The following is a 17379-nucleotide window of genomic DNA, read 5'->3' on the forward strand; positions in this document are numbered from 1 at the left end:
TCGGCAAAAGAATCCAGGCAGCTGCCTCGAGGGCCTCAATTCCTCCCGCGTAGCCCAGGCTGCGCTATGCTGCTACCAGGTCAATTTTAAAGAGCAATAAATGAAGGAAAAGCGTGGGTTCAGCTTGGATGACAAACCCCTCCTGGAGCTGCACCCGTGCTTAGCTTGAAGTATCGTGAGGAACCTCCTTGATTTCCATGGGATTAATCAGAGTGCAAAGATGCTTCACGGCAGGTGAAGTTGAGTGTTTGCAGGACTACGGGGACACGCAAGGCACGGCGCACGTGCTTCCTCAGCTTCGGCCCATGTCCTTCTCGTGCTTCCATTCGCCGCATGAGGCCTGGGACCTCACAAGAGACCCCTGGGCAGAAGGCTCCCATCACCAGGCCCGGAGCATCCCCCGGGCTCTTCAGCCCCGTCGCGGATGCCCACCGGGGCAAGGGAAGGTGCCACGTAGCCTTGCCCCACAGTGCCAGCGCCAAAGACGGCCCCTGGGATTAGTGCAAGCCACAGCCTAGAGCTGAATGGCAAGTCGTCTCAGGAGCGAAGCTGCAGCGGCACCGAACTCCCAGGTTCGGACAGGAAGTGAATCCAGTATCAGACAGGGCACAAGAAGAAATCAGGTGAGCAGATGAATTGGAAGCAATTTAGTGGACAGGACCGCCGAGCAAACACCTCTTCTTGCTTTTACGGCCAGCATCGAGTGGGGCCAGAGGGGAGAGAGGGCACTGCCAGGAGGCTGTGCCCCACTGCAGCCAAGGAAAAAGACCAAGAGCGTGCCTGGCTTGCCTTGCAAGGTCTCACCGGTGGGTAGAGATAGCTGCAGGCACCACTTTTGCTTGCTTGAAATGCACTGGCACGGCCTTCAAAGATGGTAGAAATCCTACAGGCCCCCCAAGCCCAGGACCCTGCCTCGCACAGCGGATGCAAAGTGAAGCGCGGTACTTAAAACCCCGATTCTCGACCAGGCTGCCAGGACATCCTTTTGGCCGCAGGGTGCCACGCAACGGGTGTGCGAACGTGATTCGCACAATAAGCCCAGAGTTTTCAAACAGGAATCCACAGTGTGAAGGCCGTTCTGCCCGGCTGTGGTCTTTCCGAGCTCTTTACAACAGAAAAGCTGCCCTATTATTATTCTGCATGCAAAAAAAAGAGAGTGAAAACCAAAAGCCAGGATTTTCTTGGGGGTGCCGCCAGTCTAGAAAAGGTTGAGAACCACTGGCTTAAAATACTGTAAAGAGTCTCACAATGCAAAACGCACGACATGCGGGTATCCTTGCATTGCCTCCCCTGCACGTTAGCATTGCTCCCTCTTGCTCCCTTCTCAACCAGCTAGGAAAGAAAATGGAGCAGAACAGAATCTGAAATGACCCTGGCTAATTTAGAGGGTGTGATTGTATTAATTAATTCTTCCTAATGCATTAGCAGCTCGCACGTGGGCCACCACTGCCCCTTGCTGGGTAGAACTGGATGCATTTTGTTCTCTGGTGGCTGGAAACCCTGAGCAGGGAAAAAATGCACACCGGCAGCCGATGAGTTTCTCTGGCATAGGTGAACTGGTGGAGACCTTTTTGCATAGGAACAGAAGGCCCTTTAAATGGTATTCCCCTTAACTAGAGATGTGCAGCCGAGCTGACAGCCGTGATGCGCGGGTAGCTCGCAGCAGGGGTTTTGAAGCGGCTCGTTTTCCACAAGGTTGCTTCGCGCTTCCTTTCGGCAGCTGGACGGATCATCTTCCGACTGAAAGGAGAAGACTTCTTTTGCGTGCGAGATACACGACAGCGGAAGTGAACTGATCCTAGCGGTGGCTAATCACGCTTGTCCTTAAACAAGTTAGTTAATCTATCGGGGGCCCTGCCACATATACAAGGGTCTTCAAATTTTTTTGGCTCCCCCAGGAGAGATTGGGAGGCCCAGCTCATTCATCTCCATCGGGATCTTTGGATGAAAGGGGCCGTAGAGTTGTGAGACATAGAAGGGATTTATGAACGTTTGGAGGGGGAGCGACACCAGCCTGCTCGGGGGTTTGATTTCTGATGAATCAAAAGATCCTTTGGGAGAAGACGACATGAAAGTCCCTTGCGGCATGGATTTTATAGCATTGCATGACTCTTTACATGCATGAAGCACGGAAAGGCAGAACGACGGGTGAGCTGGAGGGGACGAGCCCAGCCCGTTCTGGTGAGACCGCGCGGACTTGGCGAAGTTTGTACCGTCAGCAGAAGCTCTCACGGGAGTTGTTCTTTTGCTGCCCATTCATTCCTGTGGCCGCGCACAACAAACTGCTCCTACCAGGCGGACCCGCGAGCCAGCCTCGTGCAAATGGACATGCTGCTATACTCCTTGTTCATCATCTTCTTCTAGGTCCACTTCCAGCCCCTACTTCTGGGCTGCCCGGCGGGGAGCGGAGAGGATGCAGGGCTGCAAGCGCAGGGGAGGATGGGACCTGGGCTGCCCCGGGGAGGCCCCGAGCTCTGTGTCCCGTGCAATATGCAGCTCGTGGTGGCCTAGACGGTTGCCAGCCCCAACACAAAGGCTTGAACCACTAGTGTCACACGCGACTTCCTTGAGCACCCAGTGCCCATCCTGGAAGCACCCCACCAGCTGCAGGATCGAGCCCACCACCGCCAGGTCTTCAGGGCATGCAACATCCGTCAGGCTTGCGTGCAGAGCGTCGTGCACGTGTACAGCGCTGCTGCAATGCCACCGCTTGCTGACAGTAAGTGGCACTGCCACGGGATGCGTATGGAGAGAGGAACGAGCTACCGGGCAGCGGCTCTTCTGCAGAAGCGAAAGCGAAGCACGATGACTGCAAAGCGTTATTTAAGACGCTGGGGTCCAGGCTCGTGACCTAACGTTAAAGACTGGTTTAGATCACGAAACAAGACTGCTCCAGGGAAAAAGAGGAATGTGGGAATTACAAGATAACAGGCAAGAACTGATTGCATCTGAGGGCACGCCTGCCCGTCTGTTAGCAATTACAAGGCACTGGCTCTGAATTCATTTGAATCTGTGTGAACTCTACTGAAGGCAAGGTAGAGATGCACCTTGTAGACTAAATAAGATACACAGAGCATAAGCTTTCACGCATTCGAGCTCACGTCACCCATAACGTGCTTGTCTACCTTACCTTCTGCCTGACTTCGGACTAGCGTGGCGAACTACCTTTCGCAACTCTGCTGGAGCTAAAAAGGAAGCGTGAACAGGAATTTGCTTGTGTACGCCTCCTCTTCTTCACGCCCAGGTCGATTTTCTTCTCTTCTTTCTCATCTTTCTGGGGGGTTTCGGCCCTTCTCCTCTTCTTGAACCCCTCCTCCTCGCTGAGTAATTTCATCTTGCTAACATTTCACTGAACGTGGGCGCTCCTTCTTGAGCTTTTGCAGCTAGACCCCTGGAAGGTTTCCAGGCCCTGAAATGTCCACTGAAGTCAGCAGCAGGAGCAGCTGCTCTAAGCTTTGTGAGTTATGTATTGAAAGGCCTGGTACCCCTCGCACATGGACCTCCAGAGGATTTGTACCATTCTGCTGATGTTACAGCACGGGGAGCCCACGCTGAGCCCAGCACCCCGGCTCCTCTTCAAGCTCTCGGGCCTCCTCGAAGAAAAGCCGCCCGCTGGGGACATCCTTCCCACACTCAGGCGACTCCACCTCCCCCCCGGTTGATACTAGAAGCGGCGTGGCCAAAACATGGGTTGGCAAGGCTTTGGAAAATAGGGAGAAGCGTCTGAAATGGAAAGCAGATGAGCCAGGCTGTGAAATGCCGCACTTGCAGGGGTTTGGCAGAGCGACCCGTCTTTCGGACGAGGAGCGCAGCTGGCCACGTGCGGGGATTCAAGACGTCGCAGCCCTCGCTAGCAAAACAGAGAGAGCAATGCTGGCAACTCAAGCAAATTCCAGCTCAGACCTCTGTCTCATTAACTTGCCGCCGCGGTTCTTCTGTGGCTTTCTTTGCTTCCCATGCTAAATTGGTTGTGCAGCGCTCATGTGCACTACTGGGCAATTACCTCATTTGAGGCCCACAGTGGACAAACTGATTTCTTTTGCCTCATTTATAACTCAATTTGCAAAGTGCTCAGGGACGCCCTGAATATGGAGCGCTGCAAATGTGAATAATCATTTCACCGTCATCGTCATCATCATTCACCGCTCCAAGTGGAAGGATGGAAATGACGGAGGGGGAACAGCAGTCGACGACGGGTTCAGCACGTTGGCTCCCAGAGGCCCACCGGATCCCAGCCTCCACACAATGCACACGTGCGGGCATTGCACCCTGTGCAAAGCCAGCTTTGCAAAATAAGAGGGAATTATTCACTTGTTCCACATAATGATGGGTCAGAGTTTGCTGACCCGGTCAAGGAGCAATGGTCTCAAGTTGCAGCAAGGGAAGTTGAGGTTAGATATTTGGAAGAATTATCTCACTAGGAGGATAGCAAAACACTGAAACAGGTTACTCAGAGAGGCGGTGGCATCTCCATCCATGGGGGTTTTCAAAACCTGGCTAGTCAAAGCCCCTGGCTGGGATGACGTAGTTGGGGCTGGTCCTGATCTGAGCAGAGGTTGGACTAGATGCGACTTCCTTGGGTCTTTTCCAAGCCTCATTTTCTATGATTCTAAGTGAAAACCTCCCAAATTAAGAGTTTTGGCACCAAGGTTTTCACTTGGCCGTTATATCCACAAATAGTTGAAGTTTCCCCAGAGTTTCACCAGCGTTTGGGCCCTTCTCCAGCTCCCTGGCAAGTGAGAGAGAAATGGAAGAAGAGAAGCAGAGGCTTTATTTGTGGTAATTAAGAGACAAAGCCAGGCTCTCCAAGAACGTTAGAAGCGCCCTGGCTTTTCGGCGACAGGCCAAAGCAGACATCTCCTCTGTTAAACAAACATATTTGCCTTTTGAACACGGTAACGCTGCTTGTGTGGTCTCAGGAGAGGACAACTGGGTTGTTGCAAGACCGCCGTAGAAAGCGACGTTTGCCCCATGCAGATGTTCAGACTGTGGTTCTGCGCCTGGATGACTTCTTTTGTCTTTCCTTGTTATCTTTAAACGTTGCAGTCACAGGACCTGGGGCCACAAAGCATCGTGTTTGCTTCGCATAAACAATCAGCTGCTGGTATGCATCTTCCCCGTCCGTGCAACCAAGCCACTTTGGGAGCGTCACTGCAGCATGTGGGAGGCAAATGGATAAAATCCCACACGGGATGACTCACGCGTTAAACTTCCTCTATCATATACAAAGAAACTCAGCACTCCCCAATGCATTTCCACCCCCACCCCCATTACAAACAGCCAGAGAAAGCAAACTGCCTTTATTACTATCTCTAACCAACCGACCCATGGGTAATGCGCACATGCATTCATACAGAGGGTTTCAGGTATGTTGATACCTCTGAACACAATATCCTGTTTAATACTTTTCAAATAAAAAAAGACTTTGCATCTGTGGGGTAGACACTAGACAGATGCTGGTGCCTGCTATCTATCCCACTTTGTTTTCCCTCTTTCCATGCGCTCACTGGGAAGACACAAAATACTACGGTCATTCCTGGATTTGCACTGCTGTGTGGTTTGTGCAAAAGTTGCTAGCGACATTAGGATTATTTCCCATCTCTTTCTGTCTGGAAGCCGGAGTAACCCATCAGAGGCTATTTCATACCATAAGGCACCATCACAGACAACCACTGGTGGGGCCGGAGTGGCCAGATGAGATCCAGGCTCCGGACACTTCAAAGAGAGCTGTGAATGGTGTAAGCTGCATCTCAGGCAGATATCTACTGTCACTAGTTACATGTGCTTCAAGACAGACGGGCATTTTCACCATGTGAATAACAGGCATCCATGTCAAACATCTACGTTATTTCCCCTTCTGCCCAATGATATTTGAACTAGAGCTTGAGAGAGAGTCTCCGTGTTTCCCCATGATAGTCTATAGTCAAGAAATCCTGCTAGAACTGGCCAGACGGAGGTGAAAGTTCGAGCCAAGGGTTGCAGAGATGGGACAAAGTTCAAGTTTCCTGGCAGGCTCTGCGGCTGGGCTGTCAAAAGGAATCATTTATGTTTGTGAAATCTGGGGAGACTGTGTTACAACTGGGCTAAAAAAGACCTGGCATCAAGGGACGAAGCCGTGAGCACCCTCTGCTCCTACTGCAATCCATAGGGATTGCTGGTGTTCTGCACTTTGCAAGGCTGGACTCTACTTTTGGTGGTGTAAACTGGATATGGGTATCTTGGACTTTTCGATCTGATTTCAATCCCACTCGCACATCACAGGGCCAAAAGCTAGATTGAAGCTCTGAAGTTTCTGGGGTCACACACTTCATTCTGGAGGGAGAAAGGAAAATGCGGCGGGGGCGAGAACATGCTGTTGGCTGGGATCAGCTGATGGCTGAATTGTGTCCCACCTACTATGCAACTATGGTGGTGGCATATTTAATACCAAATCGTGCATGGCTTGTGCACTAGTCTCAGATGCCCTGCATGACTCTGCCTAGGCAGGAAGCACTTGCTGTCCTGCAAGGTGAGTTAAAACAGGCACCCCCTCGCCCCCCTTTGGGTTTTATTCAGGACACTTCTCTGCGCATGTTGATATATCTGACTTCCTTTGCTTAATGGGAGCTCGCCGCTGGAGGTAGTTTCCCAACATAGATTGTGAGCGTATGTCAATAATACAGATACAATGGTACAGCAAAGCAAAACAATCCGAAAACAAGAACCAGATCCTGAACGGCAGGACAGAAACCAGACTCCCATGCCCCCAGAATCCAAACTGAAACATCCACAAAGAAGAAATCCAGAACCCCAAGGATAACACAATTAAGTCAGACCCGGCACAATTAGAAATTCCTCGCTGGCCTGGAAATCGGATTGATCGACTGCATTTCCCCCCCAGTAGTCTAAGGAAGGAAAGCAGATACAGACATACATAAATCAGACAGACATCCGAAGTACAAGGGTGAGTACCTACTGACGAGCTGCAGTTTTCTGGGACAAACCTTGTGTAATGAAGCGTCCTGAGCCAATCTGGTTGGCAACGCGCACACTTCTATGCATCACTCGCAAGCATGGCAAATTGATTTGAAAATGCAAAGGGCACAAAGACGGCGATTAGCCCTGCACAGTGGTATGGAGTCACTGGTTTCCTCTGCAAGTCTATTGTGGAGGAGCAGGAGAGTATATGGTGGGCACACTCATTTTCTAATTCAAGATGCACTTGTTCTGTAAGCAAAGCCAATGCTCAGAGCAAGTCTCAAGCTTGCAGTCTTCCTCCATGCCATGCATTCAGGGGCCCATGCCAGAAACATTGCTTACACGTGCCCGTCAGCACCAGGGAAAATCACTCACATGCTCGCCTGGGACCGAAACATGTTCTTGGAGTTAGACATCTGTGTAATGACTTTCCTTAGCAGACTTTAGCCCCGACTTAACTGCTGCTCTTCTAAATCATAGCCATGACAAGCTCATTTGATACTTCCTAAGTCCTCAGGGATCAGAGTGAATAGGACTTGACGCTTAATACTGAGAGGCAAGAATGATCTGAAACCATTCAGTCCACCCCACCGCACGCACACACTTGACTTGCGCACACAGCCCAGCGTCTTTCCCCCAGCTCTGATGTGATGATTTCCCTTTCCACATTTCCATTAGCCATCCTGCCTTTGCTCCCATGCTCACTGAAAGTTGAATCCTATCCTCCTGGCATAGCAGCCTGGCTTCTTTCCTTGCTTCCTCTGTGGTCTGAAGGATGTCCGGGAGTGTGCGCTAATTGGCTTGCAAGGTCTAAATCAGCTCGACGTTGGGCGCTTCTTGCTCTGATTGACACTTCCCGACATCCATGATCTCGCTGCTTTTGCCGATCAGTTCCTTCTTCCCCCATTCCTTGCAGGTCCTCTGCTTATCCCCAACACCAGTTATTCCCCCAGTTCAGCCTGGAGCCGAAGTGATTTCTCCCTTCCTCTGCTTGGGACAGAAACCCCAGATAATTTTTGCACCTGGCACTTGAAGAGATTCAAGCCTCCTCTACACGCAGGTCCTCGAGCTTTGTGGTGCAGCTGATCATTCGTCACCTAACTCCCTCACTTTGTCAAAGTCCCCCCTTCTGAAACTGGGATCCTTAGTTATACGCCTACTTTCATTTATGCTCCTAATTCAGTGAAACCAGACCAACTCATGATCACACAAGCCAAGGTTAATATTTTCTATCACCCACTCTTCCATCATGCCCTCACTACTTGCCAAACCCCAGCCTCAAACAGCATCGCCTCTTACTGGTTCAGCGATGATTGAGTAAAGGCATATGCCAGCAACGACACCCAGGAAAATCTGGACCCTCTCACTATTAGTAGCCTTTGTTCTCTAGTCTATATTTGGGAAATTAATTCTGCCATAATGATACAATTCCTGGTCATATTTATTTCGCTAATAATATTACAGAAATCGCTGCTTATACCCGAATCTGACCCTGGGGATGGATCCATCCTTGACTCCCACAGCCACGGTTTTTACCAGCCGTCCTCAAAATGATTTTGACCCTAACATATTCTGTTTCTTCTTTCTTTAGAGTCTACTCTCTCATGAATGTACATCACTTCTCCAAGACCTTTATCTATATGCCCGTCTTTCCTGAACAGCGCTTACCCTTCCATACTTGTGTCCCGGTTATGATTGTTACTCCACTGTTTTTCTGCTTGGCTTCTGGCATGAAGCATACCTATTTTTCAGAGGTTTCCCACTGGTCAGGCCTAACTTCCTAGCTGGATTGGAAACAGTCCTTTCCTTGTATTGTTTATCTGGCCATCTCGTTAGTATTAGTACCGTCCTTTGCCTTCCTTATCCTCTTCTTTGGTATTCCTTTACTTGTAGTTTATCCTCGTTTACCTGATTTTTCCTCTCCCAGTGTCTTGAAACCAGGCATGGGATTTCCATGAGTCTCTCCTAACCTTCTCCTTAGTTAAATGCAAAGAAGCACTATTTGTCCTGGGTTCGCACTTGCTTTTACACTTCCGACCCCTTTCCCTCCAAACCAGAATTGAGTGAAGCCAGCAACATTTCTAAATGTTTTTAGTGGAGCTTTTTGTTCATCTCTCCAAAAGGACAGCCCAACTGTTAATATGCAATTCAGCTAGTCTACTCCTAGTCTGGAGTAACCCAGGTCTGCACCATGTATTCTCGCGGCAACAGAGCCACTTTTGCTGCACCTTCGCAGCTTGATTTAAACTAGCACGATGGATGCGTTGCGCCGTGCTTCAGAAAAGCAGCTATGGATGTGCTCAAATCTATTCCTATTCAGGACAGCGCCCAAGCACGCACCTCTCCTGAAGGAAGTACTTCTGTCCCATTCAGGTTAATGGGACACTGTGTTCACACACAATCCACAATCAGGGTCTTCCTGAACCGGGCCATGAGAGAGAAGGCTGCCGTTGCAATGGTCCGCAACTGGATTGCACGTGCAAAACACAGCATGCGCTTTCAGCCCTCGCATTTATATCTGCCTGGTGCAATGAACAGCTACACCAGAGATTTCCTAATGCCGTAAATCTAAATTAGTCGTTCCAGCTCCCACGGCTGGATGAAATTAGAAATGAAGCAAAGAGGGAGCCTTGCATGCATTTATGCCAGAGTCTGCAATTCAATTAAAAACGTCATCTATTCAGGGAACCGCTTGTACGCTCTGGAATGACCAATCTCCACTAGGCTCCGCTGGGGTCCAGGTACAAATGATCTTCTGTGGCACTGGGAAGTAAAAGAATAAAGAAGAATACAAATTGCAGAGCTGGAGCTGCTGCAGACATCTTCAAAAGCAGAGAGAGGATTGAGTTGTGCAGCAGGAGCAATGTGAAGTCATTCCTTAGGTGGCGTGCCTTTCGAGTCACAGGAGCACAGGACCTGGCCTGCGGAGCGAGGCAGAAAGCCGGCAGGGATTCCCGAAGCTGCGCGTCAGATCACTCTTCGCGTTACATATCAAAGACTGTTAAAAAAGGGGGATTTATAAAAGATACCAGGCCGCTTTTCTGCTCTCAGTCATTGCGGTTACTATTATAACCTCACTGGAGTCCGTGGGGTTTGCCCGGCATCAAAAGATCCAGGTGTGGTCCGGGCTGCTGGCTGCTGCTTGCCAGAAACACTCCAGCGGCAAACGAACCTGCTCCACAGCCCTCAGTTGTATCTTGACAATAGATGGGGAGGACAAAACAGGCTGGGATAAAATCAAGTCAGGCCCAGCGTCACACAAAGATGCTTATTAGCAATGCTGCACAGCTCCCTTGGAAAATACCTTCCTCCCATTCTCGTCGGGGTGCCTGCCCTGTCCGGCCCACACGGCCCTGCTGTCCAGGGGCAGCTGCCTGATGGCAAAGGGCAGAGCCCACTGCTCGGCTACGGAGCATCTTCCCTGCTATTCCTTGGGCAGGTGCCAGGAGTGTCTGTCCACTATGCAACCCCTGGTACAGCTCCCCTGCTCTTTCCCACGTGCACCGGCCAACCTTTCACCCCGCCAGACGGTCCAGAGTCTGCCACTCGGATCTCCATGGAGGAGACATCGCTTCCCGAGTCCAGCGCGCTCTGCCTCGCCCCGCTGCAGCTAGTCCTCCCCGTTCCAACCGATGCGGTCAGCACAGTCTTTGCAGCTCGGCCCATAAAGTTTTCCCCTAAATAACTTTGTTGTAGCAGCCTAGAGATTTGCCCCTGACGTGCAGCTCTCCCCGGGGCAGCCGGAGGAGCCAGAAGGCAGCGTAGAGATGCACCTTGTAGACCAACTAAGATGCACACAGAGCATATATGGATCTGATGTGGCTCGCAGAGTACAGCATGAAGGAGCAGCTGGTCCTGGGCCAGGCAGGATCGTTGCACGCCGCTGGATATCGTGAGCTGCAGGGTCTGTCATTTTTGGGACTCTGGGCCACTGCCACAGCTGCTGCACACGATCACCTTAGCATCATACCCAGCCTCATGACGGTGGGTTACAGAACAGTTCACGTGCCAGCAGGAGACCCCCCAACCGAGACACTACCACACTGTGTCCCGCTCATAGACCCCATCCTTTCCGCCCCGGAGCTGGTAGCAGTCATTCGCTGCGCTCGTTCTTCCATTTGCTTATCACCTGCCCCTTTTCCCGCAGACCGATCGACTCCTTCAGGCCGCCCAGAGCTTTGAAATGACATGAAGCACCCGCAGCAGATGAGGCGAGCCGTAGAGCTCGCCAGTCTGCCCCGCGACGTCGTCACGCTGCTTCGGGGCCCGTGAAGATTTCTGCACCCTGCTAGGTGGCTGAAGATGGGCATCCAAGTGAGAAAACCCAGAAGGAAAGGGAATTAAAACCTGAGTTTGAACTCTCCATGCCGGCCCAGATGCTGACTGTCCGGGGGTGCAGATCCCCCACCTGCAGCTCGCTGCCCCCAAATGCAGCCCTGTGCACCTCTGCAGAAGGAGACCTGTCTGCCCAGAATCGGTGGCAGGATCAAAGCCTTCCTCTTGCCTTGCTCCCCCTTTTGTCCTCGCCACCCTTTGCTTCTTTTCCTTTCTTTCCAGCTGGGCTTTTTTCCCCCCACTTTGTTCCTTGCTCTCTCCCCACCAGCTCCTTACATTTCAATGGCTTAATCTCCTTCAGATCATCCTTTCTCTGCTACCAGGCTGTGCCTGCAATAGCTTTTCTCTGTGTTTTCACCTTTCAGTTCATGTCCTCGCTTTCCCTCTTTGTGACTCATGCGCTCACCGCCTCCCTTTCCCCCCTGAATCCAATAATAACTCAGCCACCTGTTTTTCCTGAGACTATTCAACCATGAGCAGGTAGCCACAGCCACTTTCTTCTTCAGCAGGTTGTTTCCTGGCTCCTCTACGTGATATCCTAGTCTATTATACTTCTACAATGCATGCTCAGAGCTTTCCCTGCTCTGTCTCTGGGTCGCTGTTCTGATCTTGCTTCTTCAGTGCACTGATCCCCTACATTTCAGGCTTAAGAAGGACATTCAAGGTACAGACTGCATTTGGGATTTTAAAATCTCTCTACAGCCACAAAATTTGAGGCCAAGCTGGGAGGTTCTTGGTAAACCTGATAAATGATGCTGCCTTAACCGAGCTTTAGTAATGTTAGTGCAAACCAGCTTTGGATGGGAATCAAAACGTGGGTCACACCCTGGGCCCGGGCAGCTGCTGGTCGCACTGGAGTGCAAAGGAAGTTGCAATTTGGAAATGGAAACGAGACGATCTTCCTGCATAAAAGGATAATGACGGGCTACTTTTACATGGAGCTTGTTCTTGTTTCATGGCACGCGGTGTTGCTGTCCGAGGGCCCCCGGACCTCGCAGCTTCCCTGCGCCTGCCCTACCTGTGGGTAGCTGGCATGTCTTTCCACCTGCAGCCGGGTGAGGTGGGGAGGCAGAGAGGCTGACCGGACGTGCTGCGACCGCGGGCGAGGAGGGAGGAACGCAGCCGGCGGTCGGCGCGACTCTGGTTAGAAGCCCCGAGGACGAGAGGGCGGCAGGGGGACGTCTGGTTGTTTCACATCTCCGGGGAGAGCCTGGAGCAGCCGTTGCCATTCACGGCCCTTCCTCGTGCAAAAGCTGCAAACCGGGATGACTTCTCACCGGGGGAAGCAATGCCTGGAAGCGACTGCAGAACAGGCCGCCCGAGTCAGGCACGTCCTGTCCCGACGCCGGCCGGCGCTGCCTCGCTAGCTGTCGATAAGAGACAAAGGACCACATGGACGGCTGTTGCCACGGCGATGCAATTACATCCCAGTGTCAAATTTCCCTGCACGTAGAATTATTGTTATTTATACGTGACGGAGGTGGGCCTTGCTCCCGACAGCTCCAAACAAGAAGCCCCGGGCATCTGGATGCAACACCCGTTAGTGAGGGGTCACGGTGCGCTCAGCCCCAGGGGAGAGGGGTCAGGGAGCGACCCTGGCCTCGTGAAAGCTCCCATCCTTTCTGTTTTAATGCCAGAGCCCGTCTGGGGCCAGCGAGTTTCACACTTGTCCTCCTGCCATGTACCCTCCGGCATTAAACCAACACGCAGATACGACCCTGCTCAGCGCCCTATGCTCCCTTTGGGAACAGCATGAGGAATACAGGGAGAGGAGGCAAGCCAAGTTCAGTTCTTAGTGTACAACGACATCCGCCGTCTCTGGTAGGAGCTTAAACGGGGAATCCTGGGTTCTGAGTGTGAGAGAGACTTGACTCAAGTTGCAGCAAGGGACGTTGAGGTTGGATATTAGGAAAAATGTTCTCTCTAGGAGGGCGGTGAAGCACTGGATGGGTTACCCACAGAGGCAGCAGACTCTCCATCCTTGGAGGTGTTTAAGACCAGCCTAGGCAAAGCCTTGGCTGGGACGATGTAGGTGGGGCTGGTCCTGCTCAGAGCAGGGGGTTGGACTAGATGTGACCTCCCGCCCTGAGGTCCCTTCCAACCCTCGTTTTCTATGATTATACGACTCGTTTACCTCCTTGTCAAAAAAGAAGCAGACACACGATGTACTGCCCTATGTCAGTGCAACTGGCTCCAGTCTGGAGCTACTCAAATCAGAAAAGAAATCTGCGGCAAAATTAGTCCAACGTGAGTTGCACCAGTGTAGCTGGTGTGAGTCCATGGCTGCGCGGGGGGTATGTTTGCTCAAGGTAAACAGGGTCATTGGGGCTACCACCCCACTGTCTTGGGGTAAGACCAGCCACTCCAGCAAAACTGCTTCTTTGTCTGCTCTGGACCACAAAGTAAGCTTCCCCAGTGTAAACATGCCATGTGTCCTGGCTTGGAGGAGACGCGTCCATTCACAAAGCCCGCTGCCATAGTGAACTGCAGCAATATTTACTGTAATGAGAGCTCCAAGCTGCAAGGAGCAGTATTTACTGTAATGAGAGTTAATTTATAGTCAAGCTACTTTTCCTGCCCCACGTTAACAGGTTTGCCAGGATTGTAGCAACTCTGCCTTCCAGAGGTCATTCGCTCCACAAGCACTTGTGAAGCACATAGGGTGCATCTACATGTGCGCTTTAATGCACATTAGCCTATTTTAATGCACATTAAAGCATCACAAAAAAAATACGCTTTTGCTAATGCACATTATATAAGCTAATGTGCCTTTTTCTAGTACCTCACAATCTCTGGGCATTTTTATATGCGTTTCAGACGCAGCGCCGGGTGCTTTTAGTTAGTACATTATGCTAATTAAAAGTGCCCGCGTGTCACGTGTATCAGTGGCACTGCATGCCTCCATGCTGAGAAATGGCAGCAGTGCGCTTTGAACTAAAGCGCATCGAACACGTTTTAGTTCAGAGCACACCGCTGCCATTTTTTCAGCGTGGAGGCACGCTGTGCCGCTGATATGCATGACGTGTGAGGCTGCCAGAGCACATCAATTTACATGCTCCTCCAGACTCGATTAATTGAGTCTGCTCCGATGCACTAGATTTCCAGTGTGTTGGAGCAGGCTCCCCGCATGTATGCAAGTGCCTGGAGGTACTAAATTTAATGCTCATTACCTAAAGCACATTAATAAACATGTAGATGCACCCATAGGTACTGGCACCAGTACCTGCACCTGACCAGCACTTGACCCTATTCAGAGGCCCGTGGTTCTGCGTTTGAAATCAGCCATCATGAGTAAGTTGAGATTGTATTTCCTCTGACCTACAAGGCCTCAGGGAAACCTTCTTCTCTTTCCAGAAGTACGACATTTCTTAATCTGTGCTCATTTTCCAGGTCAGCAGTCCCCTGTCTCAGTGCCTTCCAGTCTGCCAGCATCAGTGTGCTGACGGCTACCATCTCCATGTCTCAGCCATCCCTCACCTCATAGTGCAAGCAGCCGTAGCCAGAATTGTACACCGCCTTTCCCGGGGAGCAAATCCTGATGACACTGTATTCACCAAAACTGTCAAAGCAACCACCAAGGGATACAGTGCTGGAAACGGGAGACAAACAATTCAAAGGACAGACTCAAAATAACCAGTTGGTGGCCATGGTCAGGTCAAGTCACCATTAGGATCATAGAAAAATAGAGCTGGAAGGACCCTCAGGAGGTCACAGCTAGTACAACCTCTTTCTCAAAGCAGGGTCATCCCAAAGCCATCCCAGGCAAGTGCTTGACTAACCCAGGGGTGCTCAACCCTTGGCCTATGGATTAGATTCAGCACCACTGGTCTAACCTGCTCTTAAAAACTTCCAGCAATGGAGGTTTCACCACCTCTCTAGGTAGCCTGCTCCAACGCTTCACCACCGTCACAGTGAGGAAGCTGTCCCTCATAGCTAACCTATTTTTCCCTTGAGACTGTTACTCCTTTTCCTGTCCCCTCCGGTCACCTTGACTTACACTGCATCTGAGCTCCTACTCCCCAACCCTCTGCACTGGAGCTGGAGTGCCCACTGCTGCCCATCTGCTGTTCCTCTGAACAGGATCTAAACTACAATGAAACTTGCACCCGATGCTATGAACAGTCCAGCTCCACTGTGGTTTGCAGCCTACACAGCTAAATGAGAGGCATAAGATGCTGGGGAAGGGGTGCAATTGCCCACAAAAGCCTAAGTGACAAAAAAAAAAAAAGAAAAGATACAGACATAAGCACCGTGACGTTGTAGTACTAACATCCTGAAGAGAAGAACTGGGAGCAGAGCCGTGCCATAATTTATCTGTCACTTCAGCCATGGCACTAAGTATTTATTTTGCCCTCCAAGACACTGGACCTAGCACTGGGAGGGTTGGAAAAATTGGATTTCATCAAGCGGCCTGATTGATTGAGACAGTCAAATCCTGCCAACTCGTCTCTCCCTGGTCTGCTATAGAAACAAGACTGTTTCCTACCGGAGGAAGAGAAAAACACAGCTCTCCTGACAGCTCTTTTCAGCACAAGAACCCAAGTACTTCTGGACCCCACGTAGATAAAAAAGCCTTAATCTACCCGCACCCCCTAGTCTCTAAATAACCAGGAACTCAACCCCCAAATTCTCTCTTGACTCAAGACTCAAACATTAGCTTACGCTCTAGTTTAAGCCAAAGAACATTTCTGCCTCTCAGCAGTTTAGGGGCAGCATCAGATTTCTGAAGCTCACACACACAGGCAAAACACTCGTGATCACTCAACCGGCTCTGTGGTTTCACACTGGAAATATGTTGCTATGGAGAGCCCAGCACGGGGACGGGGAATGATTCGAACGTAATCGTGCACAAGCAGAAGCAGCCCGCTGCCCCTGCTGACTCTGAACATGGATCAAAGGCCCAAAGGGAGCATTTAGAGGATAGGTACAGACAGCCCAAAAGCCTGAGGGGGGATCAATTCAGTCTTCGCAGGGTAGTTTGAGCTGCACAGATTAAATGGAAACAGACGTGAACAAACCTTTGCCTTTGATTCAGGTAATGCAGCCACAGGCTTGCAGTGCGTCAGGCCAAAAGCTGGGGGGCGCTACAGCACGGCTGTCCAGCACACAGCCAGCAAGGGCTGTGTGTTCATTTCCTCTTCCTGCTGCCCCCAACTTCTCTGGGATTTGCAGTCCAGCAGCACAGAAGCAGGACTCTGCAGGGTTCCTCATCACTTCTTCTTCCTGTTTCCAAGTGCCTCTGGGATTTGTAGTCCACAGTTGCAACCAGCAATACGTTTGAGCAGGGGAAGGGGTGTTTAACCCCTATCCCTGGCCCCAGACCCCAGCCGGGGTTTTCCTCGAGGGGTGGAGGCAGTCCCCCCACATAGACTGGGCTGTATCCCCACCTGGGCTTGTCCCCCCTCGAGCACCTTGTCAGCAGCCCTCACTGCTCCAGCTAGGGAGCAGAGGGGTGGGGCCAGCCCTGCTCTCTGGAACAGATGGCATAGTCCAGCCCAGGGCTGCAAAGCATGCTGGGATGCTGGGGGACTGTGATATAACTTGAACCAGGAAGGGGTCTCGGACAGAAGTTTCATAAACTGGTTTGACCCAAATCAGTTACATCTGATACTACATTCAACTGGTTTATCTTAAATCAGTTTCAGCCATTTTGAAACTGGTTTATGTGCACTGAACTTCTGTTTTGTTACAGGTTTAAACCAGTTTCTGATTACTTAAACCAGTTTACGTGTAACTTCTGTCCGTAGCCATAATGTTCCTTTCCTCCAACCCTGCCCCTTCAGAGACCTTTTGCAAAATCATTGAGAAGGCATGTATTTGGTAGCTGTGTTGGTCCGAGACAAAAAGGCAAAAATCTAGAACTCTTGGTTCAGAAATGATACCTTTTATTAAACCAACTAGAAAATTGCAAAAAAAAATTATCTTTTTTCCTGCAGAAAAAGATTTTTTTTTTTTGTGATTTCCTAGTACATAATAAAAGGTATCATTTCTGAACCAAGAGTTCTAGGTTTTTGCATTGAAAGGACATCACATTTCCGGAACTGGCACATCACAGCGAGCTGTTTTTCCACACGGACAAAGGCAAGA

At 50.8% G+C, this 17379-nt stretch overlaps 1 protein-coding gene across 3 annotated transcripts in view; it reads right to left on the reverse strand.

Moving 5' to 3' along the window:
- NEURL1 (neuralized E3 ubiquitin protein ligase 1) overlaps nucleotides 1-17379 on the reverse strand; it is a 210314-nt gene that overhangs the window by 24411 nt on the left and 168524 nt on the right. The window lies entirely within an intron of this gene.

Source organism: Crocodylus siamensis, chromosome 7 (genome assembly GCF_052110815.1).
Source record: "Crocodylus siamensis isolate JL-2025a chromosome 7, ASM5211081v1, whole genome shotgun sequence".
NCBI lineage: Eukaryota > Metazoa > Chordata > Crocodylia > Crocodylidae > Crocodylus > Crocodylus siamensis.